This window comes from Camellia sinensis, chromosome 11, assembly GCF_055761805.1.
Source record: "Camellia sinensis isolate YWXY chromosome 11, ASM5576180v1, whole genome shotgun sequence".
NCBI lineage: Eukaryota > Viridiplantae > Streptophyta > Magnoliopsida > Ericales > Theaceae > Camellia > Camellia sinensis.
The window spans coordinates 61671161-61698982 of record NC_138971.1 but is presented as its reverse complement, the minus strand read 5'-3'; positions in this window follow the sequence as shown (position 1 = coordinate 61698982).

The following is a 27822-nucleotide window of genomic DNA, read 5'->3' as shown; positions in this document are numbered from 1 at the left end:
ACATCCCCTAGAGCCGGAGGATCTCCATTATTAATGACACGTTGTGTAGTGTCATATTTCAATTGAAGCATGAGAAATAACTAATCTGCTATTAAAATAATGCACAAAAACTATTAGCTATTTAGTCTTAACATGATCAAAAAAAAGTTACATTCACTCAACTCTAACATATAAATAAAAGAGAAATTATAAGTTAATCGATTCTTTGGCCCCGTTTGGTAGAGCTGTGGGAAAATGATTATAACTTATAACCTAACAGCTTATACGTTATAGTTGTGAACATAAGCTGGTTTTTGACTTATAAATTAAGCTGCTCCTCCCCCACTCAAAGAATAAGTTGATTTTTGACTTACAAAAAACTATAAGTTGTATTGTTAAGTTGAATCAAACACATCAAAATAGCTTAAATTAAGCTAAAAGCTGAAATAAGCTGGAAATAAGCCCTACCAAACAGGACCTTTGTATATGCCAACTCAGTTATCTATTGAAGTGGAAGTCTGTATATTTTTTTTTTTTCAAATTTCAAAAGTTTTCAATAGTTCGTAATGTGAATCTTATTAATAGGGTATCAACATTATGAGAACCTTTGTCTCATCAACTAATAAACAAATTGTAAAAAGAAATAAAATTAATGTAATACTAATGTTAAATTATGCTTTTATTAAATAAATTAAAAAAGAAAAAAAAAGTTTAGAAGTCTATTTTTTTGGGTGTTCCAATACTTTACGTAGAAGCTTGGATTATTAAGAAATATGAAATTTCTAGTATTCTTACAGAGCATATCATTACAGTTGCATTATTTACTTTGAGTAAGAGGGCTAATAGGTTAGTCCTCGGAAAAATCGAAAAGAGATCTGCACGCTAATGAATAAATAAAAAGTAAAAAAGAAAGAAATATAAAATTTCTAATATTCCTACAGAGCATATCATTACAATTGCATTATTTACTTTGAGCAGGAGGGCTAATAGTTCAGTCCGGGGAAAAGTTGAAAAGAGATCTGCACTCTAATGAATAAATAAATAAATAAAAAGAGGCAAAATCGCAACAGTGATGGAGAGCTCTAAATCCCATATTCATAAATATTAGAGCTCACAATCTTTATTCGGCAAAATCCCATATTTAGGCGAGACGTTTAGCGAATACCATCGCGGCTATGATGATCAAAATTGCAGCAGTCATGGCCCCCATGAACAAGGGTAGGGGGAGATCCTTCCCCATATCTACAAGCACTGCAACTGCACAAGCAACAATGCCAGTCTTTGCCAGAATGGGGATTGCTGCTTTCCAGTAGTGTCAGCAAGAAGAATTTCAGACCCACTATCAGCCAAACCTATTGCGTAAGAAGCCTTGGCAAAATTGGATGTCATAGTACGACTAGTTGCAACAGAGACTCTTTAAGACTATCCTTGCCACATTTACCCCATACTCGCCTGATCGATCTGCAGTGTGGGCAACACGTGGTACCATTGATGAAGTGACATCCCCTGGAGCCAGTGGATCTCCGTTATTATTGACACACGTTATGCAATTAAGTCTGCACTATAATTTTCTAAAAGTTAAGTTTCCCACATATTCATATTTTAACATGAAATAGTTTGAATAAAATATGAGATTCTTTTTACTTTTTACTCTTAAATGGCTAACAATATGAGATTTTCATCAGAAAATGAGGCCATCAAATTCTTATTTAATTTGAAAATATGATTTGCACTAACAAAAATAATTAAGAATTACTTTTTTATTCCAATCCATTCTCATTCCTATTCCACATTAACATACCTCTCATCCAAACTTCGCCTACTTTTTTGTCAAGGAATTTTACTGCTTTGAAAATCTAGTTATAAATTGGTAAGTGTATGAACAGAATCTTTATCTCACATGAGAAATGTCTTTTGATTGTAATAGTCAGGACTCAGGATTGCCTCCTAATTAATGAATCAATGGGCGGGGGGCGATAGTCAGGACTCAGGATTTGCCTCCTAATTAATGAATCAAAGGGGGGGGGGGGGGGGGGGGGGGGGGGGGGGGGAAGTTAGAGTAATTAAAGAAATGGAAAAATAATAGCAGTAAGATGTTTGTATCTATAGATATGGGTAGTCGGTGATTTCAGTGACTGAGCTCTCGTTTGGCACGTGGGAGTTTTAGTTTAAAAGTTAAAAAATTATTAAAAAAAATTAAAAAGTTTATAATTTATACTAAAAAGTCAAAAAATTATTTTTTCTCTATTTCTTACTTATTTTTTCGTAAAAAATTTAAAAATTCTTTTAAATATACTAATTTTTTTATCTCATACTAGCATATCACCCGTGCTATGCACGGATTGTGTTTACAATTATCTATATATGTGAATTGATATTTTTAAATGCTTTTTTTTTTTAGATATCTTCTTTTTTTCCTTTTTTATATTATATTAAAGTTTAACATTTTGATAATAATCATATGTGTTAGACTTTTTAAGGAATTAAATGTCTTTTTTTATTATTATATTATATAAAAGTTTAATATTTTGATAATAATCATATGTGTTGGACTTTTCAAGAAATTATTTTTATGCTTGTTCTTAATGCATTAAAGTGTTATTATGAGGGATAATAATCATATGTGTTGGGACTTTTCAATGGATTCATATGTGTTGGATTTCAAAGAATTTTTTTTATGCTTGATCTTAATGCATTAAAGTGTTATTATGAGGATAAGACTTGAGAGTTGGGAGAAGTTAATAAATGCTAAGGTTTTTTTTTTTTTTTTTTTTTTTAAATCAAGAAATTTAGATTGGGATATTATTGGTTAATTATGAAACATAAATCTTTTATTTTTTAACAAATTACAAATATACCATAAAATTTATTTAAAATATGAATTGGTCATATAATAGTAGAAATTACAACAATCGTTTGTGATAAATTTTAATTTAATACAATACTCAAGGAAAAGAAAGAAAGAAAGAAAGAAAAAAAAATATTATCCTACGCAATAATAAATTATCAAAATTGTTTATTCAAAAATATTTCTCATATCATAAAAAAATTATTAATTGACTTAATAATTTTTTTATTAACAAAATGGTTAACTGAAATCTTTTTTCATATCATTAAAAATTATTAATTTATTTAATGATTTACTTATTAATAAAATTGATCAGTTGTTGTGAGAGTATGATTTATGTATTAATAAAATTAGTCATTTGTATATGTATGTATTTTCTTCTGCTTCTTTATTAGTTCAGTGACTTATCTTAGTATTGTTTTTAGATGAAAGAATTATCTTAGTATTTGTTTTATATTTATCTGTTGAAAACAACTTCGCATTGTAATTTTTTGTTTTTAATGACTTCGGAAGAAATATTTAAAACTCATAAATTCACCCAAAATGATATGATAATAAAATTGAAGTCGACGTTATTGGTTGTATAACAAATCAAAAAAGCATACATATCATAACACATAATTCTATCATATATCTAAATGTCCTCTTTTTTTCCTTTTTTATATTATATTAAAGTTTAATATTTTGATAATAATCATATGTGTTAGACTCTTCGAAGAATTAAATGTCTTTTTTTTTTATATTATATTATATTAAAGTTTAATATTTTGATAATAATCATATGTGTTGGACTTTTTAAGAATTTTTTTTATGCTTGTTCTTGATGCATTAAAGTGTTATTATGAGGGATAATAATCATATGTGTTGGGACTTTTTAAAGAATTCATATGTGTTTGATTTCAAAAAAAAAATTTATGCTTGTTCTTAATGCATTAAAGTGTTATTATGAGGGTAAGACTTGGGGGTTGGGATTTCTTCTTTTTTTCCTTTTTTATATTATATTAAAGTTTAATATTTTGATAATAATTCTATGTGTTAGACTTTTCAAGGAATTAAATGTCTTTTTTTTATATTATATTATATTAAAGTTTAATATTTTGATAACAATCATATGTGTTGGACTTTTTAAGAAATTTTTTTTTATGTTTGTTCTTAATGCATTAAAGTGTCATTATGAGGGATAATAATCATATGTGTTAACACTTTTCAAGGAATTCATGTGTGTTTGATTTCAAAGAATTTTTTTATTCTTGTTCTTAATTCATTAAAGTGTTATTATGATGATAAGACTTAGGGGTTGGGAGAAGTTAATATATGCTAAGTTTTTTTTTTTTAAATCAAAAAGTCAAGAAATTTAGATTGGGAGATTGGAGCTGTCACAAGACTTGGGGTTAAAAACCCCATTTTGCTTAATATATAGTATAGATTGTATAGATATGCGAATTGTGATTTTTTAAATGTCATTTTTTTTAAATGTCTTATTTTTTATATTATATTAAAATTTAATATTTTGATAATAGTCATATATGTTGGACCTTTCAAGGAATTAAATGTCTTCTTTTTTTTATATTATATTAAAGTTTAATATTTTGATAATAATCATATGTGTTGGATTTTTTAAGGAATTTTTTTTATGCTTGTTCTTTATTCATTAAAGTGTTATTACGGGGGATAATAATTATATGTGTTGGGACTTTTCAAGGAATTCATATTAACCTGATAATAATCATATGTGTTGGACTTTTTAAGAATTTTTTTTTTATGCTTGTTTTTAATGCATTAAAGTGTATTATGAGGGATAATAATCATATGTGTTGGCACTTTTCAAGGAATTCATGTGTGTTTGATTTTAAAGAATTTTTTTTATGCTTGTTCTTAATGCATTAAAGTGTTATTATGAGAGTAAGACTTGAGGGTTGGAAGAAGTTAATAAATGCTAAGTTTTTTTTTTTTAATCAAAAAATCAAGAAATTTAGATTGGGAGATTGGAGCTCTCACAAGACTTGTGGTTAAAAACTCCCTTTTACTTAATATATAGTATAGATTTTAACTAAAAAATTAAAAAATTACTAAAATAACCTGCTCCCAAATGAACTGAATATTTTGATTATTGTAATAGCATTGTAAACAAATTAGACAATTGGCGAAATCACTGGACCATAAGCATCTCTCCTGTTTAGTCCACGAAGTAGACTAAACAAAGGCATTTATGGCTCACTTTGACTATTTGATTCAATCATGCCATAAATTCTTATATATGTAGGCTATTCATAAAAATAAAATAAAAAAATTAATCAAATAATCGTAATTACGTAATTTTATTTTATTTATATTTTTAAAATTACCTTTCTATCTTTTTATATATTTATTTATTGCCGAAGCATTTGTTGTTTTAACAAAAAAAAAAATAACAAAAAAAAATAAAAAAAACAAAAAACACAAAACAAAACAAAAAATTTTAAAAAAAAAGCTAAAAAAACAAATAAATTATTTAAAAAGTATTTGCCGAATCATAGTGCATATATATTATATGGCAAAAGATAGCAATTAGCAAATAACTAAAAATGCTTTAAAATCTCAAGACAAAAGACAGCATGCCAATGAGCAGTCTAAAGGTTTGGAGAAGATGTTTAAACTGCTAGATTTAAATAAGTAAATGTAACGCCCTCAAAATACAGTATAAGTCATCCATTCATAAGATCCATAAGCATAGGAGAAATGTTAACTTTTCATTTAGCAAAGTCTGCTTTACAAAGATATTACATGTAACTCTAACTACAAATAACAAGCTAAGTGTCCTACAGGCTTATATATTTCTAAGTATTAACTTGGTTACAACAAAAGAGAGTCCCAACTCTATACATAGAAAGCCCTTGGCTTGAATATGCATGTAACATCCAAAACAAAATAACCAAAACGGAAGTCTCCAACTCCTAAACCTTCCAAGCTAAGACCTTGGAGGTGGCATGTCACCTGAACCTGAAAAATGATGTCCCAAGTAGGGTGAGCCAATGCTCAGTAGAGATATTCTAAACAGTATATGAGAATTAATTAAAATATTAGCATCCGATAAATGTGTAATACTTGTAAACTACGTACATCCTTTCCATAACCGATCAACATCCACATCCATATTCCAATCCATTTCCATTTATTTATTCAAATCAATTCATTGACATAGTTTATTGATATCTAAACATTTCAAAATGAGATTACAACTCATATTGTCAACACTTCAATCATAAACATTATTCATGCACTTCCATTCACTTGTCATTTTACGGAATTACGTCCGAGGGAACCGGCACCCATATATATATATATAATTTCGGGACTTTCACCCTGGACACTCCGGCCAACTTCATTATCAATGGAGTCCATCTCCTATCTCCTCCCAAACAAAGATACATATACAATGTATTTAAACACGTTGTCATACACAATGACCAATTCAATCACATATGCAATGTTTATATCCAACCGTCATATTCAATGATATAATCCAATTGATTAGTTTCAATTTACCTAATCATCATGCAGTGTCTACAACAATCATGGCTATCCTCCATCGATAGCCCAGAACATATATATCTAAACAGATAAATAAATTTCTCAACAGAAAATTCATCACATTTTTTCATCAATTCAACTACACCATTTAATCACAATTTCCTCCAATTTCATAATTCTCAAGCCAATTTCATATTTCCATAATGATTTCATCATTTACATAAATAATGTATATAATTCAAATTAGGGCTTTTTTTCCCTTTTTCAAATATTGCTCCCAAGGCCAAATTTTTCCCCATTATAAATACATAACTCCACTTTCAAAACCCCACATGCATATAGAACCCCAAAATAGAAAACCCCTCTTTTACTATTTCAATCCCAAAACCCTAACTTCACCCAAACCAACCATTTATACAAAATAACCAATATTTATGTTAAAGCTCACAGAAATGAGTAGATTATCCCTACCTCAAGAAGAGAAGGTGAGCCAAGCAAGAGATGAACTCCAAAGATGACGAAATCAACTTCTACTCGGATGAAAATGGAGATCTTGAAGAGCTTAATCTTTTTATCAAAGGAAGGAGGGTGAGGAGATCACTAGATCTAGGTCAAAATGTAAATAGAGAGGGTATTTTAGAGAGAGAGGCTCTCAACCTAGGGTTTTGAAAAGTTTTAGAGAGAGAAATGATAGAAAAAGTGATTTAAAAAGTCACTTTCGTGATCTGATATACGTATAGTCCGCTCGAGCGGAGAGTTTGACGCTCAAGCATTAGACACATAAATTAGACCAGCTCGAGCGCAATAAAGGTCGTTCGAGTGCCAAGACACAATAGTAAGGCATTACCCGCTCGAGTACAATGAGACTCGCTCGAGCATAGAATACACTCGTCCAATATTTTACAGACTTTAGACAATCGCTCGAGCGCCAGAGGGGCCGCTCGAGCTCAGACCCGCTCGAGCGTAACAAAGACCGCTCAAGCGTGGAAAACATTTCCGCAGTATTTTTGCAGACACACAAAGTACTGAATGATTGCAAACCCTGCTCGAGCGAAAAAGGACCCGCTCGAGTGGAAGACCAAAATTCTGGGCATCAAGGTTCTAGACCAATTAGCAACCAACCTGTTCTAAACACGCCCAAGACATTCCAAAACTCAAATTCAAAGAGTAAAAGATAGAAATAAGGTATAGACAACGACATACAACTACGGAACTCAAGTCCGGAATACAATAAATAACGGGGAAAAACCGAGATTGCTATAGTAAAACTATGTTTGGTTCATTGAACTTAGCTTAAAATTTAGTGTCATCATCTACTATTCTTCTTTTTTTGATTTCAGTTCATTTTTTGATTTACAAGTGTGCTAAGTTATTGAAGGGGGGTTAAAATTAGTTCAAATGAAAGTAGGTCAATCTCGGCCTATATGGTTTGATCTCATTGGTTAAGTTAATTTTGTGTCACATGCCATGAAAAACAATGACAAGTTTGACTAAAAAATAATAATCTATTACAAGGAATATCCTGAAAAGCATTTTGACAGACTTAGTCCCCAAGAAAAGTTCTTCAATGTATACACTTACACCCAAATGGACTAAGGTATGCTCACATACACAACTATTTATTGAATTTGATCTATGATACTAGCTAGACTGACTTGGGCATTATGGTGTTCCTAGTCGACTACTGATCTAGCACTAACTGTTATTTCTTTTGTAGATCTCAAGTACCATGACGGATTGAGTTATCTTCTTCATTGGGTTCTGGTCATCTTTTACATTTTTGCCCTTTTTGTTATGTAATTGCTTGTTACAAGTAAGAAACAATTTCACAAAGTATAACACAACAAGCCTACAACAATTGGTGGGTTGAAAGAGAAACCAAGTTATAATATATACGATGGACTAATTGAATGAGCTTTTTTCCTAGTGGACACTTGGACTTGTTTTTCTGAAGGGGAACAAAAACTTAGGCCCACAAAATCCAAGAAAACGATTGATCCTAAAGTTCTTTGGTCCTAGGAAAAATAATGCGTGAAGAAGAGACTAAAAATCATGAGCCAACTTAAAAGACCCATGCCAAAAACCAAACAATGGTCAAGCCCAAAATTGTAAAGCCCTCTATAATTTGGCAAGGCTATTGTGGCAAAAGCTCTCCTTCTTATTCACAAATCTCTTTTATTAACCAGAATTGGTGTAGTCGAATATGTATTATCTCTAACCTATGGAAGTTTGGATAATTTATCTATTGTGAAGATTGTATATCTGTTTCGAAATATCTGTCTTGGGCTATTGGTGGAGGATAGCTATGATTGTTGTAGAAATTGCATGAGGATTAGGTAAATTGAAACTAATCACCTAGCTGTTATCATTGAATATGATTATGAATTGTATACATTGTATATGTATAATATTTGGGAGGAAAAATATGATGTACTCCATGTTTGGGAGGAGACAGGAGATAGACTCTATTAAATTGAGTTGGCATGTGTGTCCAGGGTGAAAGTCTCGAAAATCGCACGTATACATGGGTGTTGATTCCCGCAGACGAAATTTCCATAAAATGACAAATGAAGGTATTTTGTATGATAATTATATTGGTTGGAGGCCTATGGTGTGTATCCTATGTTTAATTGGCTAAATGAAGTGGGTATAACTAATGGATTGAGATGTAAGTTTGGCATAACATGGTTTTGGAAAAAGTTGTGAAAGATTTGTCATTTAGGCATTAAACATGTGTATCATACTTATATCTTTGTTAATATTCATATATTGTGTTAGATTATTTCTTCTAGGCCTTGGCTCACTCTACTTGGGAAACCATTTTCAGGTGCTGGTGACATGCCTCCTCTAACGACTTAGCTTGGGAGGACATGAGAGTTGAATGCTCTATTTGTTGTTTTGCATTTAATATCTGTATAAGTCTAGGGCTTTATATGTATGGAGCATAAGACTCTCTCTTTTATTGTAACCAAGCATAGTTTTGAAAAGATGTATGCCTGTAGGGCATTTATTTTTTATTGATCATTAAGTTGGTATCACATGGTAGAGATTCAAGGTAGAGCTTATGAATGTATATCGCATATGTCACTTTTGTAAATTAACTTTGATTAATGAAAGTCTATTATTTTGTCTATGTCGTCCAGTATTAGTTATTTATAGATGAATTATGGTAATTATTTTGGAGGCGTTACAAGAAGACTCCTACCTTTTGAAGAGTAGAACGATACGAGGAAGGAAAAATGATGGTGGGAGATGACATGAGATAGGCAAGCCTCAAAGCTTCAAGAACACAACTCCAACCTTTAAAGTGTTCTTCAATGCTATTCCAAAATCCCACTCAAGCATTCACTCAAAACCTTCATCCACTTACTAAGCCTCCGTTTGGGAAGTGGGTTGGCTTTTTGACTTTTTTGGCTATTTTAACCTGGGCTAAAAAGTTTGGTTTAGGAAGGATTTTTTGGCTTTTTGACTTTTTGACTTTTTTTACTTTTTTTTGTGAGAGAAGAGTGTAATGATTATGAGTTGGATGTGATATTTTGTTTTTTGTACCTAAAATAGCTTATTTTGTCTTTTGTGGTTAAGATAGCCAAAAAAAACCTAGAAAAGCTTTTCCCAAACAGACCCTAAGGCCATGTTTGTTTGGGTGGACATGAGCTTGGGATTGGACTAATAGTCCAATAAAATTATTAATCCGATGTTTGGTTAAACAATTGAAGTACGGACTAATTATTTTAAACTTGACTATTAGTTAAGATATGATACATAATCCAACGGATTCATAGTCCTAGGACTATTAGTCATGGGAATGCTAATCCAGTCCGCCCAAACAAACATGGCCTAATTGTATTGGGTCTCTAACTCACTAATATACACTAAACCTTGAAAAGTTTGAAACCAAGCTAGAGTTTTTCGTTTGAATTAGTGAAAACCCATGAAAAATAGATAGAAAGAGAGAGCTAGAGGGGAAGCATGAAATTGATAATTATAAATATATTTCTCACACTCTAACCAGGAAGAATACAACAAAGGTTAACCCACCAATAACCCTAGTTAGCTTATAACTCAAAATTTGATCAAAAGGTCCAAATCTCATCTTCCAAAGTCAAATTAATCCTAACCATTGTTTTAAATTTAGAGCTTTACATTCACATATAGCATATATGTACTTCTAGTCACCTCAAGAAAAGGAAGAAACAAGCTATTGTCTAAGAGTCCAAAAGGTGAATGTACATAAAGTTCGAAAAAATGTTAAAACTATTAAATAGTTACAATCTGAGGGGGACAATACTTTTAGTTTGAAATAAAATATTAATTAAAGTATTTGCTTATGTCATTAAACCACAAAATTTATTGGATCATCTAATATAAATAAATTACACATAATTAACACATAATAACGATTATGTCACCTGGAGAGTCGAACTCCTGAATCTCAAGCTAGATCAAGCCCACATACGCGCAAAATGAGGCATTATGTGCATTGAGATTTCCAATTCACCAAAATATCTCCAAACTGATAAATAACCCTATATTAATGAAACATTGTAACATCTAATACTAGGCCTGGTGAGTCCATCTCTCTAATCCCCAAGTCGGATCAAGTCTTGGTATATGCAAATTGAGGCCGTTGCTACATTCCAATCAAAAGAAACCAAGGTAATTATAATTAAATTGAATTGACCTTGTCAATATTTTAAAAATCGGACCAGTGAATAAATCGGAAAAAAGATTGGGTAGACGGATTATCGGTTCAACTGTCAGATTGAACTGGAATCGAACTGTAACGTCGTAAATTTGTTAAAATTATATTTAAATAAAAATATAAGTAATAAAATTATAAATTAAAAAATTAAAAATATTAAATTATCTTCAATATTTCTCCTAATATTTTTTTTACTAAAAAAATATAATAATATATTTTAAAATATTATTAATTTTAATTTTGGAATAGGAAACCAAATATTCAATATTCCCTCCATATGATTTTAATTCAAATAATTTGATTGAAAGAAGAGCAAAAATTTGGAGGAATGTCAAAATTTCAAATCTCCCTCCAATAAATTTGATTGAATCCTACATGGATTTCTTTAGTTTTTTTGAAAGAATTTTTTTCTTATAAATAGGTAAAAACCTTCACAATAATTTCAAATTTTCAATGAGATTCCTCACAAGAGAAGACATTGGAAAGAGAATTTCTAATTAAAATTTTCTTATAATATATATATAATAAGAAAGAAAGAAAGAAAAGAAAGGATAAAAAAAAAGTTGGAAAATATCCCCAAACAAAAAAAGTTCAAAATCTTTAATTTTATCAACCAAGATATTCGGATTGAAACTCCAACTGATCGACGGTTCAATTGGTTGAACCGACCAATTTGATTTTTAAAACCTTGGACCCTGTAATCAGGCTAACACAATCCACTAGGCCCAAATTATCTGTCCCTCGGGTCTTGAATATGCTCGGGAATTGATGCACACTATTTGTATATAGAAGCATGATAACGAATCTCATTTCATTTTCTTCATGATTTCCTTGTTATGTGGTAGATCTATTCTATTTTTCTTGTTGTGATTCATTTTGTATTTCCCTCACAATTTATGGTTTTTTCTTTGGCAAAATGGCATGAAAAATGGTAGAAAGCATGGGCTAAAATTTATGGATTAAAATCATATTTTAACTTGAAAATGCTTGTTTCATATTTTAACCTTAAAAGGTGTACTCTTTAGTATATTTGAGGCATTTTGATATAAAAGTCATAATTTTTTTCTCCCTTTGTTAATATGAAAAAATGACTAGGTATAGACAAATTGGGGAAAATGTGATAGTTAGAAAACTTCATATTAAATATGGCTAGATTTAAAAGATGGGTTGATTTGGATTTGTTTTGACAATTCTATGAATTTTTAAGTATTTTTTACATAATGATTTTGCTTTGTTGTTATTTTATGTCCTAGATGTGTGAACACATATTTATTGAATTATTTGAGGAGTTTTAATATATAGGGGTAAAATACTAATTGTGACCCACTAAAAATAAAATGGTAATTTTGGGCAAAAGGATAATTTGGTCATTTTGACACTAAAGTTAAAGTAGTAATTTGTAACAAAGGGAAAAATGTTAAATTTTCTAAAGGGGCAAAATGGTCTTTTGACGCTTAGGGAAAAAATGATAATTTTGCTAGTAATCGGGGAAATTCTATTTATACACCACAAACTCTCAATGTACACCATTTAATATATACATTTTAATTCCTATTCTATTCCTCAGCTAAATTACCTTTTTAGACAAAATCCAAAAACTCACTCTCAATTCACACACCACACTAGCCACCACCATCACCATCGGCACAGCCACAGCCTTCGTCACCGCGCTCCGCCACATTCTTCTTCCTCTTCATACTTGACTTTCTACAATTCAATCCCCTCTCGCCGAAAACCCTATGGCCGGAGTTCTGAACTTCGCTCTATCTTCGATTTGGCAATTTCCAACTCGAAGAATATCCAAGACCAGAGTTTCAATTAGGTCATCTACAAAATTCTCCAAAATGCATCCGAATTCAGCTTCAGTGAGCACTAAAGAAGCACCCAATTTAGGGTTTTCGCCGCCGCCCAACTTCAATCCTCCACAGCCGAAGCCCTTCTCGGTTAGACGTGATAAAATTGTTGACATCGTGGGAGCTGCTCTTGCCTGTTTTTTCGCCTTGGGACTAGTGTTTTCATCTCTGGGTAGGTATCAATTGGCCAATTTCCCTCTTTGTGCCATTTTGAACATTTTTGTCCCATTTTAGGGCGTGTTTTTATCTTTATTCCCAAAATAGGGTAAAATGGTTTTTCTAATGCCGTTTTTCAGAAAACGATTTTCACAAAACCGTATTCATCGATTAAAATAATAATAAAATTTGAAAATAGAAACCGGCTTTTCTAAAGCCGTTTTTAATTAAGTTTTTAATTATTTTGAATTAATTAAAAACGGTTTTCGTAAAACCGTTTTCCAATTAATTCTTTTTTAATTTATATTTTCAACATAAATATTTTTTGGTCAAAAATTTTTTTTAATAAAAACCGGTTTTAGAAAAACCGTTTTTGCATTAATTTTTTTTAAATAAATATTTTATGACCAAAATTTTTTTTTAATAAAAAACGGTTTTAGAAAAGTCGTTTTTGAGAAAAAAAAAATTTAAAAAACAGTTTTACAAAAGTCGTTTTTTGACCAAAAATATTTTTAATAAAAACCGGTTTTAGAAAAGCCATTTCATTCCTTCTTCTCCCTTACGAAAGCCGTGTTTGATCCAAACCATTTTCTTCTCCCTCTCTCAGCCGAACAAGACCGACGACGAAGAGGCCGTGTTCGATCCAACCCATCTTCTTCTCCCTCTCTCAGCCGAACAAGACCGACGACGAAGAGGCCGTGTTTGATCCAACCCATCTTCTTCTCCCTCTCTCAGTCGAAGAAGACCGGCGACGAAGAGGAAGCACACCACCGGCGGAACACCTTCATCAAACACCCACTTCAGGTTTGTATCGCATAAATGAGGGATTTCATTTTAGATTTGGGATTTTAAATTTTGAAATTAGGGTTTCAGATTTGGGATTTTAAATTTTGAAATTAGGGTTTCAGATTTGGGATTTTAAATTTTGAAATTAGGGTTTCAGATTTGGGATTTTAAATTTCGAAATTAGGGATTCAGATTTGGGATTTTAAATTTTGAAATTAGGGATTTAGATTTGGGATTTTAAATTTCAAAATTAGGGATTCAGATTTGGGATTTTAAATTTCGAAATTAGGGTTGTAAACTTTTCATTCAACAACGCCAGAATTTTTTGTATAAATCCTGAGTTGGTTGCAAACCCCTTTTCTCGTCAGTTCCATGATATAAAAATGATATTTGTGAATAATTTTTCAAATTAATTTGATAGGTTGTGATCATATATATGAAAATAGTTTCCATGATATTTTAAAGAATTTTGTAAGACTGACGAAAACTTAGTTAATATTAGGAGCTGTAATGATGAATAAATCAATCAAATGCCTATATTTAGATGAATAGCATGATGATTCCAACCATTTCTTCCTAATAACAAGCCAATATCTTATTGAAGACCTAACAACCACCTTCAAAATGAAGTATGTCTTGAGATTTATCATACAGAATGTGATTGAAATAGAGATTCAAGGAAAAGAAAGAGAGAGAGAGCTTACATGTGCAAATGTAGTTATATAAATGTATCAAGAATAAGAGCTGCAAAAGAGAAAGCTCTCTCACAGATACAAATTGGTGTGAGAAGCGAAGCAAAGATAAACTCACAACCAATATAGGAGAGAGAAGTGCAAAGATGATTCTTCAGTTCTCTCTCTCTTTTAGAACAAAGCTCAAGATAATCAACAACAAATGACAGTTTTTCTAATTAATTTGAGAGAGAGAGAGAGAGAATTGCTGAGTTGGGGATTGTCAATGAGAGTGTGGTGGATTAGCTTAAATAGAATGGAAATGAATGATTGGTAATGATTTGCTCTAGTTGAAAAGTCAGGTTAGGGTGTCAAAGAGTGACAAGTGCACATACAAACATATAATTAGAGAGAGAGAGAGAGAGAGAATCCATGTGAAAGGAAAGTGAGGTGGATTACGATGATAGAAGAAGAGAAAGAAATGGATGGTAGAGATTGGTTTTTGTAGAAAAGAGGTAGGGGTGTTAAAGAGGGACAAGTGCACATACAAACCTATAGAGATATAGATAGATACAAAATAGTCAAAAGGGTATTATCGGCCACGTTTTATATTGATTCATTCAACTCTTTATTTGTTTCTTAGCTATTCACACATGCATCCCTACCCTATCATTACACAAATATTTCTCCTATGTTTCTGCCCAACTTCCGGATATGGTAAGAAACACTCCCCATGCAAATATGTCTCCAATCTCTCTCTCTCTCTCTCTAGAACTTACGTATATCGCACGTCTCTCTCTCTCTCATCAATTGATATACGCGGCAAATACAATTCTTAACTTGAGAATTTGATGCATATCGGATACATGCTTGCTATAGAATTTTTGAAATTTAGGAAAAACAAGATAAATGTTAAAACATTAATAGACGTAATACGGCATGTCTTTAGAATCATGTGAAATTTGATCGAAATATGAAAAATGACATGACCAACAATATTCATTGCTTCGTCATGGCATACGATGAATTTTGAACAATTTTTAATGTTTATGTCTTCAATTTTGTAATTTTGCTAGTTTTGAAAATAATTGATTCACATATAACTCAATTTAAACGAATCCAATTGGGACTAGATTTTTTTTTGTTCATAACATGTATTTTTCATTGTAATTTTTAGATTTGAGCTTAACGCAAATATTTTCATTTTTGATAATTTTTATAATTCCTATGATTTAAGATTGATGAGCACATATTGTTTTTTTCAATTTATCTTTTAGCTTAATTAGAACCTCGTTCTATTATAAATAACTATTGTAAACTTTAGAAAAAAAAAAAACCAATTTATTTTGGAGAATTAGTATTATTACCAAAGAGAATATCTTTTTATTAAATTTGTTGTTGTTGTTTGTGTTCGAATGTTCATCTCATTACCTTCCCTGCATCAATACCTCTGAGACCAATTACCGTAAGGGGCCTATGGTGGCTGTATTGCTGTCAAGGGAAAGACAGGGCAAGGGTAGTTAAGTAATTCATTTTACATCATGAAGGGCAATAGAGTAATTTACTTATCAAAGTTAACATCGTCAATATTCTACTTGTTAAATATAGTAACTATACATTTTATCTATTATACATACCATATTATATTCATTACTATACTTAGATTTATCTCCTTCTATATGAAGCAATCTTGTATACATTATTACAACATTTAATATGATACAAATTTCTCTTTCTCTCTCTCTCTCTCTTACATATTCTAATATAGTATCAGAGTTAGGTTAACTACTAAGTAATTTTTTGTATAAATCCTGCGTTGGGATTGATCTCTCATATTAGTTAGTCAATACGGCCGGATATCAATCCAAATATATATATATATATATATATATATATGTATTTTTGAGATCATATTAGTCAGTCATTACGGCCGGATACCAATCAAAAAATATATATTTTTTTGTAAGTGGGTTGAGGAAAGATTAAAAACAAAGGACAACAATGAGTTGCTTGGAGTTTTTGGTGATTGAACATCACATTGTTGTCCTCGAACCCCCTACGGCCATTGATGGACACTTGGACTTCATAATTTTCTGAGACTTTACCTGTTGAGTGATCAACATGGAATTAATATGCCAAATGACCGAGGAATGGAGGGCTATATTTTAGAAGATTTAATTTTAATTTCTACATTTGGATTTTAAATTTGTCAATAGAAATGGCAAGAAAAAAAAGAAAAAACAAGATAAAAAAATTCATAATTCTACAAGTTTGGGAATAACAAATGCCTTCAAATAATAATATAATAGGTTTGAGAAAACTACACAACAAACTTAACATATTTTTCCTTGTATTTTAATTACTTTTTTGTTAGTACATAAAAAGAAAATTATAAATATGTGCAAGAAAGATCCTCAAAACACATATAAAAAGAAAAAGCTCACATCTACAAAGGGAATCAAACCTTTTTTGAAGAAAGGAAAATTCTATAATTCAGAGCCTCTAGATATAGAAGTCTGGCCCGTTTGGGCCAAGCCCTACAATAAGCCCACAATTTTCTTGTATGAGCCCACAGCCTAACCCAACCCATTACATCGTATGCAATAACAACATATCTAAATCGAGCCCACAGCCTAGCCCAACCCACTAAGCTTTTTTTTTCTTTTTTTGTTTGTTGTTAATTTTGGCTAGTACTTTGTTCGGTGGTACTGTATGGGTGTGCTTATGTGATGTCAAACTTGGGTTATAAATTGATGTTAAAGAAATCAAATGTTGTTATTAAAATGTGATAATTTTCCCGTCTTCTCTAATAGGATCAAAATTTCGTTTCCCTACGTTCTTTCGGTTAGGTTGGAAATGAAAATAGAATTGGAAACTTTTTAAACTTTTCGAAAAGTTTAAAAAAAAACGAAAGGATTTGAAAGTGTCTGAAAATATTTAGGAAAAAAAACAAAAACTTTGATTGATGTTAATAAATTCTCAATAGTTAATTACTTGAACATGTTGAGTGTTATGCATGCTTAGTTGGATAAAGAGGTTTCCCATTTTAAGAAAAGTATATTTAAATAAATTGCGAAATTCTTGTAACAGTAGGCATGGAAAAATAAACAATCGGTGCATTGCTCCTTAATGGATTTTATACTACGAGCACAATTGGTAGCTAATTTGTTCTCACAATAAAGTCTCAAAAAATCTTTTTTGGTTGGTCTTAATTGTTGTGGTGATTTTTAGCCAAAAGACCCATGCCTAAAGGCACTCCTGTGTAATATATGTGGGGTTTGGTCTCAAATGTGCTTACTTCATTATTTTGAAATAATTGAGTTACTTTGAATGCAAAGTGTAGGTATGGAAGTTGTGAGCATTATGTTCTATTGGGGTGGAAAGATTTTGAGCAATCGCGATGAAGGTGTGTCCTACGACATCGAACCTCAGGGGTTGTATAATGTGTACAGGGGGATAACATTGTCCGAATTGGAGGCTATGATGGTGCCGAAGGTTGGTACGCATGGGGAAATAATGCGATTAGAGTTTAAATGTAGACTCCCATGTCGGGGGCAGTATAGGTTGTTGCCAATCAAAGATAATGAGACCTTAAGTAATGTCTTAGACCTCCCACATAAATTAGGCCCTGATTATTTTTTGGAAATCTATGTGGAGAAGGAGAGCAATTTTGGTAGCACAGGGATGCCATTTCCGGTGGGTGGGACATTCACTCAAATGTTGACACAATTGCAATCCCCTGACAATACACTTACACAGTCTGCACACATGTTCCCTGCAGATTACCCTCTATTCAATCATTCTCAGAGTTACAATGAATTAAATGCATCACAGAACGTAGATGGTTATTACAGTGCCGGAGCAGGTCCAAGTGCTCCGACAACGTATAATCCGATGGTTCTTACAACCCCATATCCCCACTGGAATGAAGAATGTCCACCGGTTTGTAATGTTCAACGTACACCGGAGACGGCTGTCCAAAATTATGCATACTCCGATGATACAGTGCCATTGTTTGACGAGGTTGGAGTAAGTGATGAAGATTCCGTGGAAGATTTGGATGTCGCATGGGAAGGTGCGGACAATGACTCCGGCGATGATGAAGTTGGAGGGCATCATGATATGCAGGAGGTACACACAAATGTCCATATCCCTTTCTACCATAATTTGCATTTGGACAATGATGGTTCCATCACTAGTCATGATGTTGTCGAACGTTGGCCATTGTGGGACTTCGAAACTGCTCATTTGGAGAAAGGAATGATATTTACTGATAAGAAAAGACTAGTGCACGCTGTTCAGTTGTATAACCTGAAGCGCAATCGAGAATGCAGGGTTGTAGAATCCAAAGGAAACAGTTGGGTGGCCGAGTGCAAGCACGGCTGCAACTGGAGGGTTCGGGAAACGAAGTTGAAAGACAAAGATTTCTTTCAAATTAGAAGGTTTGAAGCGCCGCATCAGTGTGTGTACCCCAGAATGAATAGGGACAATTGTAACCTCAAGTCCGAGGTCATTGCTCATTTCATCAAGGCACAAATTGCGGTAAGTGCCATGGTAGATAGATTATTGTTTTTAGGATTTCATTATGACTGTAATGTATTCAAATATAATTTATATTTGCAGATATCACCAGAATTGCCTCTTGCTACCATAATTGAGGTCGTGAAGGAGAAGTTTCAGTTCACTATATCATATAAGAAAGCGTGGCTTGCAAGGACGAAGGCAGTTGCAATGGTGTTTGGTGACTGGGACGAGTCGTACCGAAGGTTGCCTAGATATATGGCTGCATTGCAGTCATTCAATCCAGGCACAGTTGTCATGTGGGACATGATTCCGAATTTGCACTCTACCTCAATCGGAACTGAAATGTACATGAACTATGTGTTCTGGGCATTTAAACCTGCAATAGAAGGCTTCAAGTATTGTCGTCCAGTGATATGCATTGACGGCACACACTTGTACGGGAAATACGAAGGGAAGATTGTTGCGGCCACTGCAGTGACTGCTGCGGACAAGATTATACCTCTTGCCTTTGCCGTTGTTGACAAGGAGATGATCGAGAGTTGGGGTTGGTTCATTACTCTGCTTAGGCGACATGTGTACCGTGACCGAGAGGGGGTCACATTGATATCCGATCGACACACAGCTTTGCTTAGTGTCCTGTCCAGAATTTGGGACAATCCAGCAGTTCAACCAAGAGGGTACCATAGGTATTGCTTGCGACACGTATGTAGCAATTTCAATGAAAAATTCGTTTTTTCTGTTTGTTTGTATTTTTGGCATTTAGTGTATTTATGCTAGGTATGTTTAAAAACTTAAAATATTAAAAAATTCAACAAAAACAAAAAAATATGAAAAATAAGAAAATAGAATTTTCTAAAATATGTTTTAGAAAACTCAAAGCAAGCATTACGTTTTAATTTTTATTTTTATTTGTGCTGTAATTTTCTAAAGAAACCCATCTTTGAATGCATTGAAATTGCTGCTCTCTTACTCATCTTTTCATTCCCAAGTCCATCCTTCCCACATGAGAAAACATAATTAAAAAAAAAAATTTCTAAAACCATTTTTTATTAAAAATATTTGTCGTCAAAAAATATTTATGTTGAAAATTTAAATTTAAAAAAATTAATGTAAAAACTTTATATTTTAAAACCACTTTTTATTAAAAAAAAATTTGGTAGTTTTCATATTTAAGTTGAAAATATAAATTTTAAAAAATTAAAAATTAATGTGAAAAACGATTTTTCTAAAACCGTTTTTTATTAAAAAATATTTTTGGTCATAACATATTTATTTAAAAAAAATTAATGTAAAAACGGCTTTTCTAAAACTGGTTTTTATTAAAAAAAAATTTTGAACAAAAAATATTTATGTTGAAAATATAAATTAAAAAAAAATTTAATGTTGAAAAACGGCTTTTCTAAAACCGGTTTTCATGAAAAAAAAATTTTGAACAAAAAATATTTATGTTGAAAATATAAATAAAAAAAAAATTAATGTTAAAAAACGGCTTTTCTAAGACTGGTTTTCAGGAAAAAAAAATTTGAACAAAAAATATTTATGTTGAAAATATAAATAAATAAAAAATTAATGTTAAAAAACGGCTTTTCTAAAACCGGTTTTCATGAAAAAAAAATTCTGAACAAAAAGTATTTATGTTGAAAATATAAATAAAAAAAAATTTAATGTTGAAACCGGCTTTTCTAAAACCGGTTTTCATTAAAAAAAAATTTAGAACAAAAAATTTTTATGTTGAAAATATAAATTAAAAAAAAAATTAATGGGAAAACGGTTTTACGAAAACCGTTTTTAATTAATTCAGAATAATTAAAATCTTAATCAAAAACGGCTTTAGAAAAGCCGGTTTCTATTTTCAAATTTTATTATTATTTTAATCGATGAATACGGTTTTGTGAAAGCCGGTTTCTAAAAAACGGCATTAGAAAAACCGTTTTACCCTACTTTGGGAATAAAGATAAAAGTACACCCTAAAATGGGACTAAAATGTTCAAAACGGCACAAAGAGGGAAATTGGCTGGTATCAATTTGCTCTCTCTCTCACTCTCCCTTTCTCTCTCTAGGTATCCGTATTCTTCTATGGTAACTATAGGAGCTTAAAGAATATAACTTGGTGTGAGAATTGGTGTGCTAATGCTCAAACATGTGGAGATCTGAATGTGGCTATAACTGTAGTTAGGAAGATAAGGAGGGGAAATGACCTCAACTAGAGAGAGGCATTAGTGAAATGGTGTTCGCAAGGGCGACTCCAGTGGTGGGAAGATGCTAGGGGTAAGGTTAGAGTTGGGAATTGAATTTCCTTACTTAGTATATTTAGTTTCTTGTGTTGACCTTTATTGAATTGAATGGAAAATTTTTAAGATTCACACAAAAACAAAAACAAAAACAAAAACAAAAACAAAAAAAGAAGAAGAAGAAGAAGAAGAAATTACAATTGATCTATAATTATGTAACATGATACATGTGAATTTTTTATTCGTAATATACTTAATTATATAGGATCTATTTTTATTGTCACATTATTATAAATAAATTTAAAAATTCAAATTGTGAACCTCTAACACTACTGATGCATACTTAACTAGATCAATTTTGAATGTCCACTGATTAGAACTTAGGAACCTACGGAAAGTTGAAGGACTAATAATCCTTGCGGAATAGAGTGGAGTTTTTCAATTGTCTCATAGTGAAATGGTATTCCATAGGTCAGACAATATGTATATGTCGAGATTGGGAAATGAATTGATTTGTATTATTATGATTATACTATTTTGCGTGTCAATATAGATATTATAGATATTCGTGTACCTAATAGTTATTTTCGATTTGAGTGAGTTAAGCAAGTAAATTAACTTGCAAATTGATTAACTAAGAAAAGATTTATAAGAGCAATATTACATTTATTTAAACTCTTACTAATAGTGTTATTAAAGGGGTATTTTTTTTAAGGTCCCTGATATTATGATTTTATAGTATAAAGGACATCAAATATTTTTATGATGTCTAAGGTCCCTTAACAGGATCCAGAGAAATTTCAGTCCTAGAGAAATTCTCTCCAGAGAAAATTGAAATCCAGAGAAATTTCAATTCCAGAGAAATTCTCGCTAGAGAAAATTGAAATTTCTCTGAGTACCAAATAAATCTAGAGAAAATTGTGGAAAGGAAATTTGTATGGCTATTCAGGAAATTTCATTGACTTCGCAAATTTCTCTGGCTCTATTAACTACAATTAAACCCATGTCTAACAAACGCACAAACCCACAAATTTCTCTGATCCAAAACCAGAGAAATTCTCTTCAAACCAGACAAACCAGAGAAATTCTCTGGATTGAAACTAGAGAAATTCTCTCTATTTACAGTAAAGTTGTATTTTTATGAACAGAACTTGGTGATTGTACATTGATCTAGGAAATTTCTCTGACTTCACAAACCAGAGAAATTCTCATCTCCAATCCAGAGAAATTCAATGAACAGAACTTGGTGATTGTACATTGATCTAGGAAATTTCTCTGACTTCACAAACCAGAGAAATTCTCATCTCCAATCCAGAGAAATTCACTTAACCCAGAGAAATTCTCCCTCTCCAATCCAAACCAGAGAAATTCTTCCTCTCCAATCCGGAGAAATTCCAATTTCTGTGATTGGGATGCCAGAGATGGAGGCAAATTTCTCTGCTTTAACATCATGGGCAACTTTGTATACATTAAGAAGATAAATAACTAACAAAAAACCTCAATTCAATTCAATGGGATTCTTAAATAAGAACCAACCATATATGTACTAACTAACAAAAAGCAGTTTCTCCTTTTCTTTCTGATTTTTCATTTCATTTATTTTCTTCCCCCTACCCTTCATGCTTTGTTTGGAGAATAGATTTATGTAGGGATTTGTTGATGGAAAAAGTGAAGGAAAAAAAAAATTCTACTACGTTCACTTTTCCATTCATTTTTCTTCTCTCTCCTCAAATCCTTTCACTAATCCAAAGTTCCTAACACAAACACCTCCTTTCTTGGAGAATAGGCAAAATATGTCTTCTATTATCTTGGTAGCTGAGAAAGAGAATGCTGGAAAGGAATTTAAATTGGAGAACATAAAATTCACAAAACTGTTCGAACCACAGAAACATACAGTTCTTCCCAGATCAGGTTGATTTGTCTTTTGGATCCTTCTCTCCAATCAGATCGTCGTAAGTAACAGGTACCCTCATTATATCATGAGCAGATGCCGGTTTCCTTTCAGCATCGAACTGCTCAAGTTGGTTTTGCAAATGAGCTTTCGGCCCTCACGTCCGTCGTGAAGAACCTCGGCAACACCACGCGAGAGACAAGCTCGATGTTGCGGATCTTCAGTCCGGCATAGGAGATGAAGATGAGCGCCTGGATCGTGAGGGCTTCGGAGACGAAGATGTATGCGATTGCGATAAGAGGGAAGGAGAGGAGGAGAACGAGGCCGGGAATTTCCACTAGGTAAAGCTTTGGGAAGTGTTGGAAGATGAGGAGGACTGAGAGTCGAGTTGTTGGGGGTGGCGGTGGGTCAGATGATGCAAATAGTATAAAGGACTGAAATTTCTTTGATGTATGTTTAGGGACCTTAGGCATCAAAAATAATTTTGTGAATCTCTTCCATTACGAAAAGTGGGAGAGGGACCCTAGACCAATTTTCCCGTTATTAAAAGTATACAAGCCAAAATATTAAAATATGATTACTTTTTTTGGTACTTACATGTAAGTCATAATAAGTGAACTTATTGTCTAATAAGTCTTGTAGGAAAAATTTGTCGTAAAAAATGTCACTAATTGTAAGTTTTAGCGACAATTTATAAAAATATGACAAAAAAAAAATCACTAATTGTCAATTTTTAACGACATATATAAAAAATTGTCATAAAAAATTATTTTTAGCGACAATGTTATCAAGACTTATTTTCAATAGAACTTGATGAGAATTAAATCAAACTATTAAGACCTATTAGTAATTTACCCTTTGAGAACTAATCATATTTGACTTCTTATATTTTTAATAAAATTATTAATATCTAGAGAATTATCCATAGAGTTTCCAATAGACTAGTTGTTTGCTCACTCCCTTACATGACAAGTAGTGATGAGAGGTCTTTGTCACGATCTATGTGTATCCTTTCTTTTTTATATTTTATAAATCATAGGTTATATCGGCATAAGTGATTTTTTTGTTGTACTTCATCCTAAATTTATTTATGTTCTATAATATATTAAATAATTAATTCATGTATTTGATTTTTGTATGCCATATTGTGATTTGAGACGTTGTTCCAAAAATAACCTTATGCAAGTTAAATCAATAAAATTGGACGAATTGATCAAACTACATTCTTTTTGGAAAACTAAGATAAAAATGAGCATTTTTGTTAGCTAATTAATCTTTTTTAAAAGGGAGATTCTATCATACACACTCTTTTTTGGAGTGTGAACCATATACCTTTGTAATAATTTTTGTGATTTGTAGTTATAACCTATTGTAGTTTTAATTAAGACTTAGTTTCGATTCATTTCGGTATTAATTATATTTCATTGTGATGTTGGTTATAATATTATTTTAATTATAATTCAATTTTTTTTTATTATTCCTTCTATGATATATATGTATATATTTTTTTAGTTACGATTGAATAAGATCTAATTATAAAATTTATAATAATTAACACCACAAAATATCGTAACTTGAATGTAACATGCCCTAAAATAGTAAAGTTGTTAACCTTTTTCATTGTAAACTCTTGGATCATCTAGACCCTTTATTCGAAATTTAATATTTTTTGGCAATTTGACACTCAGGAATTAATAAATAAATGTATAACATTTTTGAATAAATTATTAAATGAATTTTGGATACATTTCCTAGGTAAACTTGATATTTTGCAAATTAACAGGAGTGACCAGGATTTGAGAGTGACCAACTGAATAAAAGTCGATTTTAACAAATAATCATGATTAGGATAATTAATTTATGTCTAATTAAATCACTTAAAAATCGGGACATAACAACATAAATGTTTTGAAAAAAATAGTTTGAAAACAAGAGGGTGACTAAAAGTTATTGTCGACGGCTACAAATAGTGGCCAGAGGTTGAGAAGACTCCCTGGAGGTGGCGATGGCTGGAGTTGGAGGAGGAGAGAGGGATGGAAAATTTATTTATAAATATTTTCTATTTGATAAAATCCAGTAAATTTTGATACTTGTTTTATTTTTTTGGATTATTTATAGAGAGACCTCCTAAATTATTAAGAAGTATCACTTTGACTTATTAATTATAAAAGTATATCAATAGACTCCCTAAACTATTGGCATATTTTACTTTGACCCCTTCTATTACTGCACAGTGAGAGTTAAACCAAACTTTTAAACATTTTCCGGACACTACAGGAAAAAATAGTTTAGACGGCGTTTTTTTAACGACGCATTTTTGAACGTCACTATTTTTAATATTTAACGACGTTTATAAAACGTCGCATATTTATTTAATAAAACAACACCGTTTTATAATAAGAGGCGTTTAAAAACGCCTCCAAATGCGTTGTGCCTCATGCGCTGGGTCTCCCCTTCTTATCCAACCCTAATTTTGAATCTGAGATTCGCCTAAGACCCAAATCGAGAGTGCTCTCTCTCTCTCTCTGATAGCGATTTCGAAGCTCCACCACTTGTTCATTCTCAAATCGAGGTAGCGAGCACCAACGAAGGTGAGCTTCACTGTCTCTCTTTCTCTCTCTAAATATCTCTCTCTCTCTCTCTCTCCATCCTCTCTAAACCCTTATCATAGCGATTGAGAGATTTATCTCAATGATTTCATCTCAAAGATTCAGAGCGATTTCATGTCAGTGATTTCATCTTAGTGAGAAAATGGATCATGAAAATCGATTTATCATTACTCGTTAACGGTAGACCTATCGAACATATGATATGTTAAGCTTCAATCAGGTAGATCTATCATTTTTCACACACACACACACACAGAGATCATGAAGTCTATGGGTTTGATTCTTCATCTTCTTCATATTTTTTTTTTTTTGGCCGATTTGAGATCTGAAGCTTCATTCACAACAGATCTATCATTTCCTTCAAATTTTTTTGGTAGATGTGGTGCATCTCTCACTCTCTCTGCCTCATATGTATGTGTATCTATAGATCTACAAAGAAAACAGTGATTTGTTCTCGTTTTTGTTTGAATTATCAATTTTATTTGAAAGGTAGGGTTGGTTTTCTATTTTTGGTTGTTTTGTTTCTAGATCTGAATACGACTTCATTACCTTTCTGAGGTTTGTTTTTGTGTTCTTACTCTTGTTTTTTTACATTGATTACCGATTCGAATTTAGACTCAACAAAGTTCTACTTCTCTCGAATATCACTACTTGATTTTTTACTAATTTTAAGTGTTTCAAATTGATCTCATCGTTTCATCGTCTTTTCTGATTCAGATGGCTTCGACGACGCTCTCTCTTGCCTCTGCATCTGCTTCAGCTTCAGCAAGCTAATCGCAAGGTACCATTAACATCAATCCACTGGTTAATTTAACAATTTTTTCAATTTTGTGTGATTTTCTTTTCATTTTCCCTATGTTGGATGTTGAAAATGAAGTACAAAAATTATAAAAAAAAAATCTATGAATTTAATTTGGTATTAGCTTTACTTCAGTGGAGTCCTTCTGTTCTATTGGATCACAATTTTGAAGCTTTTCTAAAATTTGTAAGCATCGCTTTTTTTTCTTTTTTCTTTTTTTCTGTCCTCAACAACTAAACTAGAACATTAAAGCTATGTTTGGGAACATGCTAAATTAGCCAAAATGGTAATCCACTCTCTCTAATTTTTTCGCACATCTTTCTGTAAAAAATCAGAAAAAAAGTCAATTTCCAAACGAATCCTAGGATGTATAATAAATCATGACATTCTATTTGAACGGACAAAATTGGAGCTAGAAGGCTCTAATCGTGCTATTTTCATGAAGGAGAAAAGCAATCTCTTCACCAAGACTAAGGTAATTATGGACTCTTTTAGTTTATGTCAATGTAATTTAGTGTAAATTTAGTAACTTTAGCCTTTCATTACATCTTAGAATAGTGAAAATTGCTTAATAAATCCAATTAAATTTATGTGTGTGTTTTAAAAGCAAGGACCATTGATCTCCATTGAGTATGAAATATCATCTAATTGGTTGGTAGCTATGTCAAGTTGCAGAATAGAATTAGCTTCATTAATTTATTTGTCTATTTTCTTTATGGTTGAGTTAATGAATATTTAGCAACTCCTTGTGTTCTCCGAGTGCATACTAGACAAGGTGTAGCAGTACACCTAGTCTATGTCGTGTATTTGGAGAACCATGGAGAGATGCTGCCGCAATTTCGTTAGAGATGAACAGAGCGGTATGAGCTGCTTTTTACAATATAGGGCAGAACATCAACTAAAGTCCGAAGGTTTTTTTTTCCAACTAATCTGTCACTCGAAATTCTGGACATAGAACTACTTCATACAAATGGATAATCTCCCTTGCCCGTTTTGATTTTCTTTGTATCATTCTTATTTTGATAGTTAACTAGTACTGGTAGTTGATAAGATGGTTGAAATTGTTCTCACCGTCTTTTTTCTGTTGCTGCATGTAGCCTGATTTCTGGACTGAAACAGAGGATGCAGTCCGGAGAGCTTATCGTACAACTGATGCTTCTATTTTGGACAAATCATTAGAGTTGGGTAAAGGAAGTTCAACTGCAGTTACAACAATCTTAATTGATTGTCAGAAGCGGGTGGTAGCTAATGTTGGAGATTCAA